The following is a 16,419-nucleotide window of genomic DNA, read 5'->3' on the forward strand; positions in this document are numbered from 1 at the left end:
TATTATCCTTCTTAGCTTTCTTGAGGGACATTTGCTTATATGGTTGTAGCCGTAGGAATACCCAATCAACTACATCAAAACTTCTTTCACTGCGATGTTGATCTGCCTCTTGTTTCATTCTATTCTACGCCAACACGAGGTTATCCTTTAAGAGTTGGAGGACTTGTTGTTGATGATTGATGTGATGTTCCACTGCTTGAACCACATAATTTTCTCTTAAACATGATGTGATGGATGGTGGCTGATATCCATAAAGTGCCATAAATGGAGTAATTTTTGTTGCTGTATGGAAGGAAGTGTTATACCACCATTGAGATAGAGGAAACCATTTGACCCATTGTGTTTGTTTATCAGATACAAAGCAATGAAGATATCCTTCCAAACATTTGTTTACTATCTTAATTTGCCTAGTAGATTGAGGATGATAAGATGAGCTATGAGCTAACTGAGTACTGAGATAAGAAAATAATTCTGTCCAAAAATTTCCAGTGAAAATGGGATCTCTGTCACTTACAATAATCTTTGGGCTTCCATGTAGCTTTTGAGTTGTTTCCATAAATGTAGTAGAAATTGTATTGGCCTTAAATGGATTTGATAATGCACAAAAGTGTGCATACTTTGTAAGCCTGTAAACTACCACCATGATGACACTCTTTCCCTCAGACTTGGGTAAACCTGTGATAAAAGACATTGAAACCTTCTCCCAACATTGGCTTGGAATGGATAAAGGTTGTAACAGACCCGGGCTCTTAATTGTTTCAACTTTATTTTGTTGGAAAACCAAACATTCTACCAAAAACTTTTGAATATTTGATTTAAGGCCATCCCAAAAAAATTCCTTCTTAACCTTGTGGTAAGTTTTTAAAAATCCTGAGTGCCCTCCTAAGGGAGAAGTATGCAATTCCATAAGAATCTTTTGTTTGAGTTGGGAATTCTTACAGAGGTATAAGCGATCTTTGTACCATAACGAATCATTTTTCTAGCTAAATTTATCAGTTGTACCATAATCTTGTTGTAACTTTTGAATAAGTGTCCACACTTCTTCATCATTCTTCCATTCCTCCCTTGCTTCACTTATCCAATCCCGCTAGATAATAGAAATGGTGCACAACAATGCTTCCACATCCTCATCCTTTCTTGAGAGTGCATCTGCCACCACATTTTTCTTCCCTTTTTTGTAAATGATTTCAAAGTCATAAACCAACATCTTTGTGACCCACTTTTGTTACTCTTTAGAGGATAATCTTTGTTCTATAAAGAATTTAAGGCTATCATGGTCCGTTTTTACCTTGAAGTGTCTTCCCATTAGGTAGGCTTTCCATTTCTTAAGTGCATGTAGTATTGCCAACATTACCTTCTCATAAATAGCTTTGTGTAAAAACTTTCCCTTGATTGGACAAATTTCAAAAGAAATGGGTCTTTCATCTTGCATTAAAACAGCACCAATTCCATTTCCTGAAGCATCACATTCCACAATAAAGGTTTTTGTGAAGTCTAGTGTAGCTAAGCCCGGTGCTTGGCACATTGCCTCTTTAAGATGTTCAAAGGCGTTTGTTGCTTCTGGAGTCCATGAAAATGCATCTTTCTTCAATAATGTTGTTAGAGGTGTTGCTATTCTCCCATAATTCTTAACAAACTTGTGATATTACCCCGTCAACCTGAGAAATCCTTGCAGATGCTTTATGGATGTCGGGATTTTCCATTCCTTAATGGATTTAATTTTGCTAGGGTCTACCTTAACTCCTTCATGAGATACAATATGACCCAGATATTCCACCTCCTATACTCCAAAGAAAAATTTGTATCTTTTTTGCATATAATTGTTTCTCCTCCAATAGTTGTAGCACCCTGTCAACATGTTCAACATGATCCTTCCAAGACTTGCTATAGATTAGTATATCATCAAAAAATACTAACACAAATTTTCTTTTCATCAAACCTTAAAATGTAGAAGGTGCATTGGTAAGGCCAAGAGGCATGACCAAAAATTCATAATGACCGTCATGAGTTCTAAATGTTTTTTCGGAATGCCCTCAATCTTCATTTTGATTTTATGATATCATGAATGAAGATCCAACTTTTTGAAGTAAATTGATCCATGCAATTCATCCAGTAATTCATCAATGACAGGAATGGGAAACTTATCTTTAATAGTGAGCTTGTTGAGCTCCCTATAATCTAGACACATGCGTCATGACCCATCCTTCTTGTGCACCAATACCATTGGAGCATAGAAAGAACTTTGACTAGGTTGAATTATACCAGCCTCTAGCATTTTTGCAACCATACGTTCAATTTCATTTTTTTGGGCATAGGGATATCTGTACGTCTGATGTTTGGAGGAGCGGTTCCTCGAATCAGATGAATAGCATGATCATGATCACGAATAGGTGGGCGACCTTTGGGAGCCTCAAATACCTTGGAATGACTGTCCAAGACTTTTTGGAGATCTAGATAAATAGATTATTTCCATGTGGAAACATCTAGCGAACATAATTGTGCAATTACACCTCTTTGTTCCTTTTTTAGAATCTTTGTCATACCGTTAGAGCTGATTATCTTTCCCGGTTTCCCTGCAATACCCCTTAATTCAACTTCCTTTCCTTCCACATAAAATTGTATGAAAAGTTCTTGAAAATTAAAAGCTATTGTACCCAAGGATTGTAGCCATTGGACTCCTAGTACAACATTAGCACATCTCATTGGAATGGAAAGCATAGGGCTAGTCAATACATATTCTCCCATGGATAGCTTGATATTATGGCACTTTCTGGAGCAATTTATTGTTCCTCCATTTTCAACCATCAATTGACACTCTGGTGCTGGATATAGGAAGCAATTCAATTCTTTTTCTACCTTACAATGAATATGTGGGTACTTCCTGAATCAATCAACACTATTACCTTTTTCTTCTTGATTTTTCCTTCTATCTTGATGGTTTGAGGAGTGGTAATTCTAGCCAATCCATTACAATATATGGTTGGATTCATTTATTCTTTATCTGGGCTTTGTTCCTGGAGTATATCCTCTTCTTTTGACCTTTCTTGCTCCTTTTCTTCTTCCTCTTCATAATCTATGTAGAATAATTTCTTCTCAGCACACTTATGACCTTTAGTGTATTTGCTATCACAACTGTAACAAAGCCCTTTTGCTCCTTTTTCTTCCAATTGTTGTGGTGTCAACCTTATAGGTTGTGGAAGACTAGGGGCAACAACACTTCCATCTTTATAGTTGTGAGTGGTATGCTTCCTAGTTGCCATAATTTTGCTTTCCGTTTTTCTTGCTAACCTGAGCCTTCTCTAATGAATCAGGTTCCCAAAGGTGAACATCATGTTGGATATTATCCTTTAAATTCGCTAAGAACACATCAATCTTATGCTCCTCTGGAATATTTTTTACCCTTATGTTCAATTTTTGGAACTCCTCAATGTGCTCCATTATTGAACCCTTTTGTTTGAGACTTATAAATTGGCTAAAAAAAGTGTTGCTTTTTGTATCCTCATAATGTGTTGTCAATTCTTCTATAAAAATTGTCCAAGTGATAATTTTTTTACGAGTGCAAACCCATTGATACCCTACAAACTAATTTGGTTCCAAATATAAAGTTGCAATACATACCTTTTTGTGTGTTTTGCACATTATTGAGATCAAAAAATTGCTCCATCTGTAATATCCATGTTGTGGGATCCTTGCCATCAAACTTCGTCATATCGATTTTTGGAATATGGTGAGTCTTCGATCCAACATTAGAGTCTATGAAATCATGATCAACATTTATTTTGTTCACATCATGAGTTTCCTTTACCACCCTTTCACCATTAGTAAGTATTTCTTGTAGGAAATTGTCAAATTTGTCTTCAAATATGCCATAGCTATCTTCAAATCTGTCTTCAAATCATCCATCTTAGCTTGCACTCCATTCATCTTAGCTTCCACTCCCTTTATCTTAGATTCCACGCCATTTATCTTAGCTTCTGTTAGCTTTTGTGAGAGTGACATTTGTTGCACTAGGTCTTGTAATTTTGATATATCATGTAGCATTTCTTCCTCTTCTTCATGAGTCATGCTGGAGCTTTCATCTTGCTTACTAGGTGTTTGCATTTTATTTCCTCGGGGAATCAATTACCGATAATAATTCTCAATATGCCCTTTGAATTCCTTCAAAATAATTTTTCAAACAAAGCTTAAGAAAAAATTTAAAAAAATCTACACACTTTGTTTCACTTTGTAGGAGCTCGATATTGCCTCTTATGTATCTATGTAATTTCGGATCATCCAATTTTAAAATTGCAACATGCAGTAGCCCTCAGTGTCATATTTCCAATGCCACCAGTCTGATCCAAATTGGATTCTCCAAGGAAGAGTTATGCCGAATCTCCCACAGTGACTTGATTATAAACTAGTTTAGTAGAGCAAACTTGTACGACATGCCACATGTCCCTATTTTGACCTTTGGCTCTGAAAAATATATACAATAAACTACAGTCCATCCTCTTTCTATAAATTCTTACAAATTTCAATCTGATGCTCAGAGAGAAAGTTATGACGATTTTCCCCAGGTCACCTGTTTGGAATGTAATTCAAGAGTCTACAAAAATACCAACTTCCACAAATCATATCTCTACAAATATAGCGCAAAAAGCTCTGAAATTTGGACATGAGGTTTAGAACGATTTCATCTGAAATGGGTTTTGTTTCTTGCTTTTGAAATGTCATAGAAAAAGTTATAGCAAAAATTACATGATGACCTATTTAAAGCAACAAAACCCTAGAATCCAAAGCTCTGATACAAAATGTTATGAAACCAGCTCACAAAAGGATAGAAAAGATAGATCAACGCCTTAGAATTTAGCCTCTTCGAGGGGGCAACCTCCTTTACATTACATAAATGAATGATTCTTTGATGATTCAAATGAGAAAACCTCCTTTCTATATATAGGAGTCTAAGGAGTCACAATATAACCCAGCTAACCTAACAATAATAATATAAAGGCACAAAAATAACAATAGAGGGATTCTATGGGGCATAGTAATAACAATATGGGGACAATATGGGCACAACAATATTAATAACGGATACAACTACAATAGTAATGGAGTAATCACTATTATTATAGGCACCTAACACTATTCTTTTGATGTTTTTTAATCCTTTCTTCTTCCTCTTCACAATATATGTAAAATAATTTCTTCTTAGTAAACTTATGACCTTTAGTGTATTTGCTACGACAAATGTAACAAAGCCCTTTTTCTCTTTTTTCTTCCAATTGTTGTGGTGTAAACCTTGTAGGTTGTGTAAGGCTAGGAGAAAAAACACTTCCATATTTATAGTTGTGAATGGTAGGATTCCTTGCTTCCATAATTCCGCTTTCAATTTTTCTTGCCAACCTGAATGCTTTCTCCAATGAATCAGGTTCCCAAAGGCGAACCTCATGTTGAATGTTATCCTTTAAAGTCCCTTTGAAGATATCAATCCTTTTCTTCTCTGGAATATCATTTACCCTTATATTCGAGTTTTGGAAGTCCTCAATGTGCTCTGCCATTGAACCATTCTGTTTGAGTTTTATCGATTGGCTAAAGAAGGTGTTGCTCTTTGTATCCTCATAATGTGCTATCATTTCCTTCATGAAAATTGACCAAGTGACAAGTGGTTTATGAGAACAAAGCTCTTTATGCCATAAAAAATGATTCGATTCTAAATATAAAGAAGTAATATGTACCTTTGGTAATAGTTGTACATCATGTAAATCAAAATAATGTTCCATCTGTAGTATCCAATTTATTGGATCCTTGTCATTGAACTTCCTCGTATCACCTTTTCTTGATTTTAGGAGATCTATTTTGAAACGACTGTAGCTATGTAATTTCAAATCACCAAGGTATGAAATTGCAACCTAGAGTAGCCCTCTACGTCCTCTTTCCAATGCCACTAGTCTAACTAAAATTGGATTCTCCAAGAAAGAGTTATGCCAAATATCCCAAGAAGACCTTCTTATGTACTTGTTCAGTAGAGCGAACTTGTACAAAGTGCCACATATTATTGTTTCTACCTTCAAACCTAAAAACAATACACAAAACATTACTGTTTTTCCTCTTTCTGTAGCTTCTTACTAAATTTAAATTTGATGCTCAGAGAGAAAGTTATGATTATTTTCCCCAAGTCACCTATTTGGGATGTAATTTGGGATCCTATAGAAACCCTAAATGTCTTCGACTGTATCTCTGACAATATAGCAAAACAAGATTTGAAATTTGGGCCCAAGCTTCAACACGATTTTGGCTCAAATGGGATTATATTTCAGAATCTTAACCTTCGTAGAAAACAAACTATAGAAAAAATTCCACGATGCCCTATTTGAGATGGAATTCTGGAGCTTGCAAAAACCCTAAATTCCTCAAATCATATCTCTGAAAGTATAGTGAGACAAGATCTAAAACTCATACCTGAGGTTTAGAATAATTTTGCCTCAAACATGTTTTTTTTAATCTTTTGAAACGTCGAAGGAAAAGAGTTATAGAGAAAATTCCACGATGACCTATTTGGAGCAGTGAAACCATAGAATCCAAAGCTTTGATACCAAATGTTATGAAACTAGCTCACAAAAAGATAGAAAAGAAATATAAATGCCTTAAAATTCAGCCTCTTCGAGGGGCAAACCTCATTTACAATTCACAAATGAACAATTCTTGGATGATACAAATGACCAGGCCACCTTTCTATATATAGGAGTCTAAGGGGTCATAATGTAATCATAGCCAACATAACAATAATAATGTAAAGGCACAAAAATAACATTATTGGGCTTCCATGGGGCACAATAATAACAATATGGACACTACATGGGCACAACAATATAATAAGGGGGTTTCACTAATAAAAATAAGGGGTTACACTAGCAGTATAGGGACCTAACAGAAATTGGTGGACAAGTTAATGAAACTACAACACGTGTTTTTTGGAGTTATTATTAACAGTGAGAAATGGTGAAATTGATGTACAATTTAATGAAACTACCAACAACTGTTATTTCGAATTGGATACACGTCACCAATGGTTTGAAAGGGATGATCATCTTATTCGGAGATAGTTAAATCCAAAAAAATATACACAATACTTTCATATCTAAATTTCATATTGGTAAAAAAATCTTTCATCACTATCACTATCACTAACCCTCTTATGACTCAAATTTTTTAAATAATTAATAATATACACACTATCCCTTTTATCACTAAAATTTTTCAAATAATTACAAATATACACATTATTAACTTTAACGTTTGTTTCTTTTAATCTTACCCTAAATAAAAATACCTTATCATTTTTTTATGAATATATTAGTTCATCCATAACTCAAAAATTACTTTGTCCTTCGTTTAAAATAAATTTTCTAACAACTTAAAAAGTACATAATCATTAAATTATTATATATTGACATCACATTATATATCAATATCTACATATGCATATTCAACACATTTCTTCATTATTTTGTTCCAATATCTACATATTCACAATATTTCATCATTAGTTTATCTCAATATCTAATTATATTTTATATGATATTTGAAGTAATTTTATAATAGCATATAAATCTACAGATCATTTTCACAAGAACGATTCAAAATAAGTCTAATGAACTATGCAGATTCCCATGGAGAGAGAAAGGCTAATTGTTATAAAATAAGATTTGGAGTGTTTTAATAGTGTATCTAATTATTGTTTATGTAAAGCTTTCTGGACTATTTGTATATAGTATAAAGTGATTATATTTATTGGAAAATAATATTAGATAATATTTAATTAAAAGGTGAATTTAGTAATGGGGGATTCTGGACTATTTGTCTATAGTATAAAATGATTATATTTATTGGAAAATAATATAAGATAATATTTAATTAAATAGTGAATTTAATAATTAGGGCTAAGGTTTTCAAATTTCTTTAAATGTTAAATTTTTCCTTTTTAACATAGATGAAACAAAAAATAGCTACTAAAAACATTATATATAAAGTAGATTACGGAAAAATAGTGAAATCTACCTATATGTAAATATATACAATTTTATGAAATCTTTTGATATGGATAAAGAAAGAATGCTTTTAATGTAGGTACAAAAATATACAATAAGATAGCTTGTAATAGCTGGTACAATCAAATATATAAGTCAACATGAAAGAAATTATTAAATGTCAATTGGAATCAGGAGGTTCATAAAATGTGTGAATGCGAAAAAACTTTATCATATTGGAAATAATATTTGTTAAAAAAATACAAATTAATTGGCATTGTAATTTTTCATTCTAAAACAATGTGAATATAGTTGCATTCACAAAGTTTATTGCTAGGGAAAAAATTAAAGATTAAATGATAACATATGTTTTCTAGCTTAATAAGATAGATTATTGAAAAATTCTCCTTTCTAACTAAGTGTATAATAGGTTATTTTACAAGGAAATTTAAAGAAGTGTTAACCTTGTTAAGAGAAAAGACCCTTTACCTTCCTAAGTTAGTTTTTAACTTACAGATACATGTTGTTATTTATAATTGGACACACGATTACCAATGGTTTGAAATAGATGATTATGTTATTCAGAAATACACCTTTCCACTACTATGCCAAGTGTATGTGTAAGGTGTGTGTTACATTTTGTAGTCTTCCTAGGTGTCAATTAACAAATGGCATGGTAAATTTTTAGTCAAGCTTTGTAAAAACTTAATTTAAACAAGGTTTAATCATGCCATTTAGATATGTAGGGAAATAGCGGTGTGAATTCAGTCCATTGATATTGTGGCAACCACAAGAATATACTAGCATCGATGAATTCAATCCATTGATATTGTGGCAATGACAAGAATATATTGGCATCTTTAAATTAAACAGTCTAATCATTTTTTTAATTAATAAAATGATTAAAATGACCAATTCCAATAGGAAGGATGCCTATTGACCTAATTACCATATAAATACTCAATTATATAACAAAATTCTCTGCTGTAATTTTTCACATTGAATGCTAATAAATCTCGTTTTTAGATTCATTCTATAAAGGAATATGTATATAGAATGTGGTTTGTTAGTTAGACGTGGGGGTTTAATTTTGATAAGTTTTATGGTCCAATTTTGAATAAGATTATGTATTAGTTGAAAACTGCTCTAACCACAATTTTTTTTGGGGTGAATTTTCTGTTTTTTTTTCGAAATTAGAATGACCTATGGCCAGTGAACACTTATTTCTCTGATCCATGCACCCTGGTATAACACAAATACCGATCATCAGGGTGAGGGTGATGACATGAAGGATGCACTGGAACAACTGCTTCATGACGCAAAAGTCGACATTGCTTTTGCTAGCCATGTTCATGCTTATGAACGCTTTGTATGCTACCATCACAAATTCCTTCCAATTTCCTCCGCAAGTATTCAGTTTTATGAAACCCTAATTGTCTGATCATAGGCTAACAATGAGTTGGATGTTTCAGACGCGGGTATTTGGTAACCAAGCCAACCCATGTGGATCTGTGCATATCACTATAGAAGACTAGGGAATCGAGAAGGCCTTGCTCCAGAGTATTCGCTTTTTAATTTAGATTAACAATGAATTGGAAGTATATAGAGCTTGGAAAAATTAGTAATTAATTATCGGCATAGTTTTTCAATTGAATTGGAAAAGGATAAACGTTGAGGGAAGAAACTAATTAATTATTCGTGTGAGATGAGAACGGTTACTTGGATCCGAAATCTCCTTTGTCATTATTTCGTGAAGCAATTTTTGGACACGGTGAATTTGAGATAGACAATGCAGCGCATGCACATTGGGCATGGTACCATAACGGAGGGAATCAAGAAGGCCTTGCTCCAGAGTATTCGCTTTTTAATTTAGATTAACATTGAATTGGAAGTATATAGAGGTTGGAAAAATTAGTAATTAATTATCGGCATAGTTTTTCAATTGAATTGGAAAAGGATAATCGTTGAGGGAAGAAACTAATTAATTATTCTTGTGAAATGAGAACGGCTACTTCGATCCGAAATCTCCTTTGTCATTATTTCATGAATCAAGTTTTGGACACAATGAATTTGTGATAGACAACGCAACGCATGCACATTGGCATGGCACCGTAACCAGGATGACCAGCCAGTTGTTGCCGTTGAGGTTTGGATTAATAGCCTAGCTAGTGTTTCTAACCATTGTTTAGCAGCAGATATTTGGTGTTGATCTTCTTAAATGAAGGCAACAAAAAATGAGAGGAAAGCTGATCTCGAAAGTACAAAATTTAAGACGGAATAAACGTTTTGGCAATTTTGTGAAAGAATCTATTTATATCTATGTATGAATAGATCGTTTTATCCAAGACTTCTAGTAAGGAATATCTTATCTGTTTTCCCTTTTGGGGCCAGCCCCAAGGGCTTTTTTACCCTGTTCTTGCTATCACCATGTGAAAATATGTAATAAAATAGGTAATAAATGTGTCTCTTTTTCTTAAATGTAACCAGAGTAGTTTAATTATGGGATGATTTTGGCTGCTACCTTTTTTCGCAAAGTTCTTGGGCAAAACACACATGTATGAGGGGTTGAATGAGGTCAAAAATGATTACAGGTGCACACACCCATCGTACGAGTTGATAGGTCAGGTGGAATGAAGATTGTATTGACCAATGGTTGTATGCATGATTAAGGAAGGTTGGCATGATTAGGATGGAATTTGACTGGAAAATAGCTCATTATATCGTGATTTGTTTGTAAAATATATATAACTAAGAAATTAAAAATTTTGAAACGGGTAAGAGAAATATGAAAACTATGATAAGTGACTCTAAATGAATCTGTTTTGAAATTCCAACTTTTCTACATGGATAATTGGAAATAGAAATGCACACGAGTGGAAAAGTCAATTCATTCCAAACATGTAATGGCATGACCCTTTGCACACGTATTTATGACAAGAAGTCATATCACAACATTTCATATTTTATGAAAGTGTAAGGCATGGAAGGTGTACATAATATATATTGAGACACGACATAATTTGGTCCAAGTCAGAGCACACAAGTTTAGTTAGCCATTTGAATCCAAGGGTGTGGAGGAACCAAAGAAATTCCATGGATTTGGTGTATGGTTGAACTGGTGAATACGAAAATTTGGAATGAAATTTTAGGATTAGATGTTGTCAATTAGATCTTCAAAGTGTGTTCTATTGGGCTCGATGAAGACTGTAATGGAGAGTCATGCCATGGGCATAGTATGGAACGAACTAAGGGAGTTCCACTCAGAATTTTGGGACAATCACAGTTGGGTGATGGCTAAGATTAGTATGATTCCAACCGTATGATTGAAAACTATTTTTTTTTTTGGGGACAAGCATAGTTGGGTGATGGCTAAGGTTAGTATGATTCCAATTGTATGATTGAAAATGTTTTTTTTTTTTTAATCAGAGATTTCGGATATTAATATATTTTCATATTTTTTTAAAATTAATAAATAAAATTTTATTTTTATTTTTTTTATATCTAAATTATATATTTAAATTGAAAATTTAAAGAATATGATTAAAAATTTGTTCTGCCACTTGCAATTAACCCCATGTAAAAATTAATAAAAACTAGATTCAAACTAGATTCCTAAAAAATAAGAAAATCTAGATTCCCCTGCATTGAAACATGGCATGCCTTGGAGTGATTCACGGATATTCAATTAGATAACATCTTTGTTCTATTTCATTCACATTCCTCCGTGCGACCGTATATGGTTAAAGAAATCTTTTACCGAGTCACACTAACATGTGGATCACTGCGTTTAGTTTCACGCTATTAACTTGCTGCATAACATTACCCTCCATTACCTTGGGATCGTTGCATAGCATTACCCTCCATTACCATGGGATGGTCACATTAATATTAGATTCTTATAATTTTAGGTTTTCTATTTTTATTTAAGGTTTTAAAATATTATATAAAATAATTTTATGTTTTATAATATTAAGATTTTATAATTCTAGGTTTCTATAAATTTAAGTTTTATAACATTCGCTTGATAGTTTTTTATGAGACTTTTTTCTTTCGTGAGCCTTGTCCTTTTTGACATGTTGAATCTGCTTTTTTAACTAAACCATGTCAATTAGGAATGAAAAATTTGAAGTTCTGGAGGACATTAACGTCGGTATAAGGTCCTCCCAACAAATTGGAGATTTACAACTGGAGAATCTGGACATAAAATGGAAAATTCACCATTAGATAACAATCTACATCTCTCTTGTGGAGGAGATCCAATCCCTTAAAGATAAAATATCTCACCAAGACAATGAATTTGATCCACTACATAGGTACCTCGACGAGTTGAAGTTGTTGATTAAGACAAATGAAAACTAAAATTCCATAAGTACAACAACTAGCTGCCACATTGCTAAATTGTAGTTTGATCTCTACAAGAATCTGATAGAAGTTCTCTCTCCTTATCTATGATGATCTCTTATTGTAAATGTGTTTTTCTACTTGGCCAATTTTGTAATGTCTATTTATGTCAGTGTTTTGTAGCAACTAGTTTTTATTTTAGTCTTCATGTTTCTCTTGTTAGTCTCTCCTTGCACGATCCTCTGCAAGAAGAAATATTGTACCATATTTCCAGTGTATTGGTTGCATTCGAGAATAAGATTTTAATAGAAACTTCACTCTTTTATGTTATAAAATTAATTATAATAATAACAAAATAACAACATTCACATTAATATTGAAAACATCTTAATAATAATATGTTTCCACTATAGTTTTGAATGGTCTCCAATTTGTGTGAACCTACAACACTTTTCAGTTTGGGTTAACCATAACTATCAACAACCACTATTGCAATGGTAATTATAATCAAATCATGATCAATAATAGACAAACCATAGTCAAAATATGGTCAACCATAGTCAAACTGTATTCAACCCATGGTCAATCATATTCAACTGTGGTTCAACATAGTCAAACCATGATCAAATGTTGGCCAATCATAGTCAAACCATGTTCAACCATAGTCAATCATGATCAACCATAGTCAAACCATGGTTAACCATAGTGATACAATCGTTAACCGTAGTCATTCATAGTAATTGATGTTTAAACATAGTGAACATGGACAACTATAGTCAAAGTGCTCAACCATAGTTAAACAATTATTAAACATAGTGATGTTCACCCATGGTTAAACAAGCCATATTCATGCATGGTTGAACCATGCTCACCCATAGTCAATGTTAATTAAAATGCTTAATAATATTAATACTAATATGGTTTAAAACACACTAGCTTATTAATGTGGCTGACTATGTTTGAGAGTCAACACTCTTTGTTATGAAACCAACTCACAAAAAGATAGAAATAAATATCAATGCCTTATAAATCAGCCTCTTCGAGGGAGAAACCTCCTTTACATTACAAAAATGAACAATTCTTGGATGATACAAATGACAAAACCTCCTTTCTATATATAGGAATCTAAGGGGTCACAATAACCCAAGCCGACCTAACAATAATAATATAAAGGCACAAAAATAACAATAGTGGGCTTTTATGGGGTACAATAGTAACAATATGGGGACAATAGGGGCACAACAATAACAATAAGGGATACAATGAGAATAGTAATGGGGGAATCACTAGTATTATAGGGACTTAACATGCCCCTCTCCTTCAAAAAAGTGTTGTCCTGAATGATTGAGTAGTTCCTAATGCTTTTGTATAAAATTCTCATCCTCCCATGTGGAATCTTCACCGGGTAAGTTCTTCCACTTGATGAGATACTCTGATATTGATCAATTTTGTAGCTGTCGAGTTATTTTTTCTTTGACTGCTTCAGGTTCCAATATGATTTTTCCTTCCTCATCAAGTTCTAGCAATATTGTTTGAATTTGGAGCTTGTCACCTATAACCTTCTTTAAGCATAAAACATGGAAAATTAGGTGCACTCGGGAAGCTATAGGAAGCTACAATTTGTATGGCATAGTACATATCTTTTGCAACACCTTGTATGGACCATAATACTTTGGTGATAATTTATTATCCTTCTTAGCTTGCTTGAGGGACATTTGTTTATATGGCTATATCCGTTAGAATAACCAATCAACTACATAAAAACTTCTTTCATTGCGATGTTAATCTGCCTACTATTTCATTCTATTATGTGCCAAGGTTATTCTTCAAGAGTTGGAGAACTTGTTGTTGATGCTCGATGTGATCTTCCACTGCTTGAACTTTCTAATTTTCTCTTAAATATAATGTGATGGATGGTGGATGATATCCCTAAAGTTCCATGAATGGGGTCGTTTTTGTTGCAGTATGGAAGGAAGTGTTATACCACCATTCAGCCAAAGGAAACCATTTAACCCATTATGTCTCTCTATCATATACAAAGCAACGAAGATATCCTTCCAAACATTTGTTTACTATCTCAGATTTCCCATCAGATTGAGGATGATAAGAAGAGCTATGAGCTAACTGAGTACCAAGACAAGAAAATAATTATGTCCAAAATTTTCCAATGAAAATGGGATCTCAGTCGCTTATAATAATCTTTGGGTTTCCATGTAGCTTGTGAATTCTTTCCATATATGAAATAACTTTAAATGTATGAGATAATGCACAAAAGTGTGCATACTTAGTAATTTTGTCAACTACCACCATGATAACACTCTTTCCTTTGAAATTGTGTAAACCTGTCATAAAATCCATTCAAACCTCCTCCCAATGTTGGCTTGGAATGGATAAATGTTGTAATAAACCTATGGTATTAATTGTTTCAACTTTATTTTGTTTTCAAACCAATTATTCCGCCACAAAATTTTGAATATCCGGTTTAAGGCCATCCAAAAATAATTCCTTATTAACCCTGTGGTAAGTTTTTATAAATCTTGAGTGCCCTCCTAAGGGAGAGGTGTGCAATTCCCTAAGAATCTTTTGTTTGAGATGGGATTTCTTACATAGGTATAACTGATCTTTTTACCATAATGAATCATTTTTCCAACTAAATGTATCGATGTACTGGGATCTTGTTGTAACTTTGAATGAGTGCCCACACTTCTTTGTCATTCTTCCATTCATCCCTTCATTTGTTTATCCAAACTTGTTGGATAATAGAAAGGGAGCAAAGAAATGCTTCCAAATCCTCATCCTTTCTTGAGAGTGCATATGCCACAACATTTTGCTTCCCTTTTTGGTAGATGATTTCAAAGTCATAACCCAACATCTTTGTGACCCATTTTTGCTGCCCTTCTAAAGATAATCTTTGTTCTAAAAAGTATTTAAGACTATCATGATCTGTTTTTACCTTGAAGTGTCTTCCCATTAGGTAGGGTCGTCATTTCTTCAGTGCATGTAGTATTGCCAACATTTCCTTCTCATAAATAGCTTTGTGTAAATGCTTTCCTTTGATTGGGAGACTTTCTAAAGCAATGGGTATTTCTTCTTGCATTAAAAACGCACCGAATCCATTTCTTGAGGCATCAAATTCCACAATAAATGTTTTTGTGAAGTCTGGTGCAGCTAAGACCAGTGCTTGTCACATTGCCTCTTTAAGATTTTCAAATGCCTTCGTTGCTTCTCGATTCCATGAAAATACATCTTTCTTCAATAATGTTGTTATATGTGCAACTATTCTCTCATAATTCTTAACAAACTTATGATAATACCCTGTCAACCCAAGAAATCCTCGTAGATGCCTTATGGATATGGGGATTTTCCATTCCTTGATGGTTTTAATTTTGCTAGGGTCTATCTTAACACCTTCATGAGATACGATATGACCCAGATATTCCACCTCTTGTACTCCAAAGAAACATTTGGAGCTTTTTGCATATAACTGTTTCTCCTCCAATAGTTTGAGCACCCTGTCAACATGTTGAACATGATCCTTCCAAGACTTGTTGTAGATTGGTATATCATCAAAAAATACTAACAAAAATTTTCTAAGGAAGGGTCTGAAAATGGAATTCATCAAACATTGAAATGTAGAAGGTGCATTGATAAGGCCAAAAGGCATGAAAAAAAATTCATAATGACCCTCATGAGTTCTAAATGATGTTTTCGGAATGTCTTCAGTCTTCATTCTGATTTGATGATATCCTAAACGAAGATCCAACTTGGTGAAGTAAATTGATCCATGCAATTCATCTAATAATTCATCAATGATAGGAATTGGAAATTTATCTTTAATAGTGAGCTTGTTGAGCTCCCTATAATCTGGACACATGCACCATGATCCATCCTTCTTGTGAACCAATACTACTAGAGTAGAGAAAGAACTTTGACTAGGTTGAATTATACCAACCTCTAGCATTTTTGCAACCATACATTCAATTTCACTCTTTTGGGCATAAAGATACTTGTAAGGCCTAATGTTTGGAGAAACACTTCATGGAATAAAATGAATAGCATGATCATG

General features: G+C 33.4%; 1 pseudogene; it reads left to right on the forward strand.

Annotated features, from left to right (window-relative positions):
- Positions 1-10,221, forward strand: part of LOC149220275 (purple acid phosphatase 22-like) — an 83,975-nt pseudogene extending 73,754 nt beyond the window's left edge.
- Positions 10,222-16,419: the final 6,198 nt, after the last annotated feature.

This window comes from Pinus tabuliformis, chromosome Q, assembly GCF_031772625.1.
Source record: "Pinus tabuliformis cultivar Carrire ecotype Pingquan chromosome Q, CPIR1, whole genome shotgun sequence".
Lineage (NCBI taxonomy): Eukaryota > Viridiplantae > Streptophyta > Pinopsida > Pinales > Pinaceae > Pinus > Pinus tabuliformis.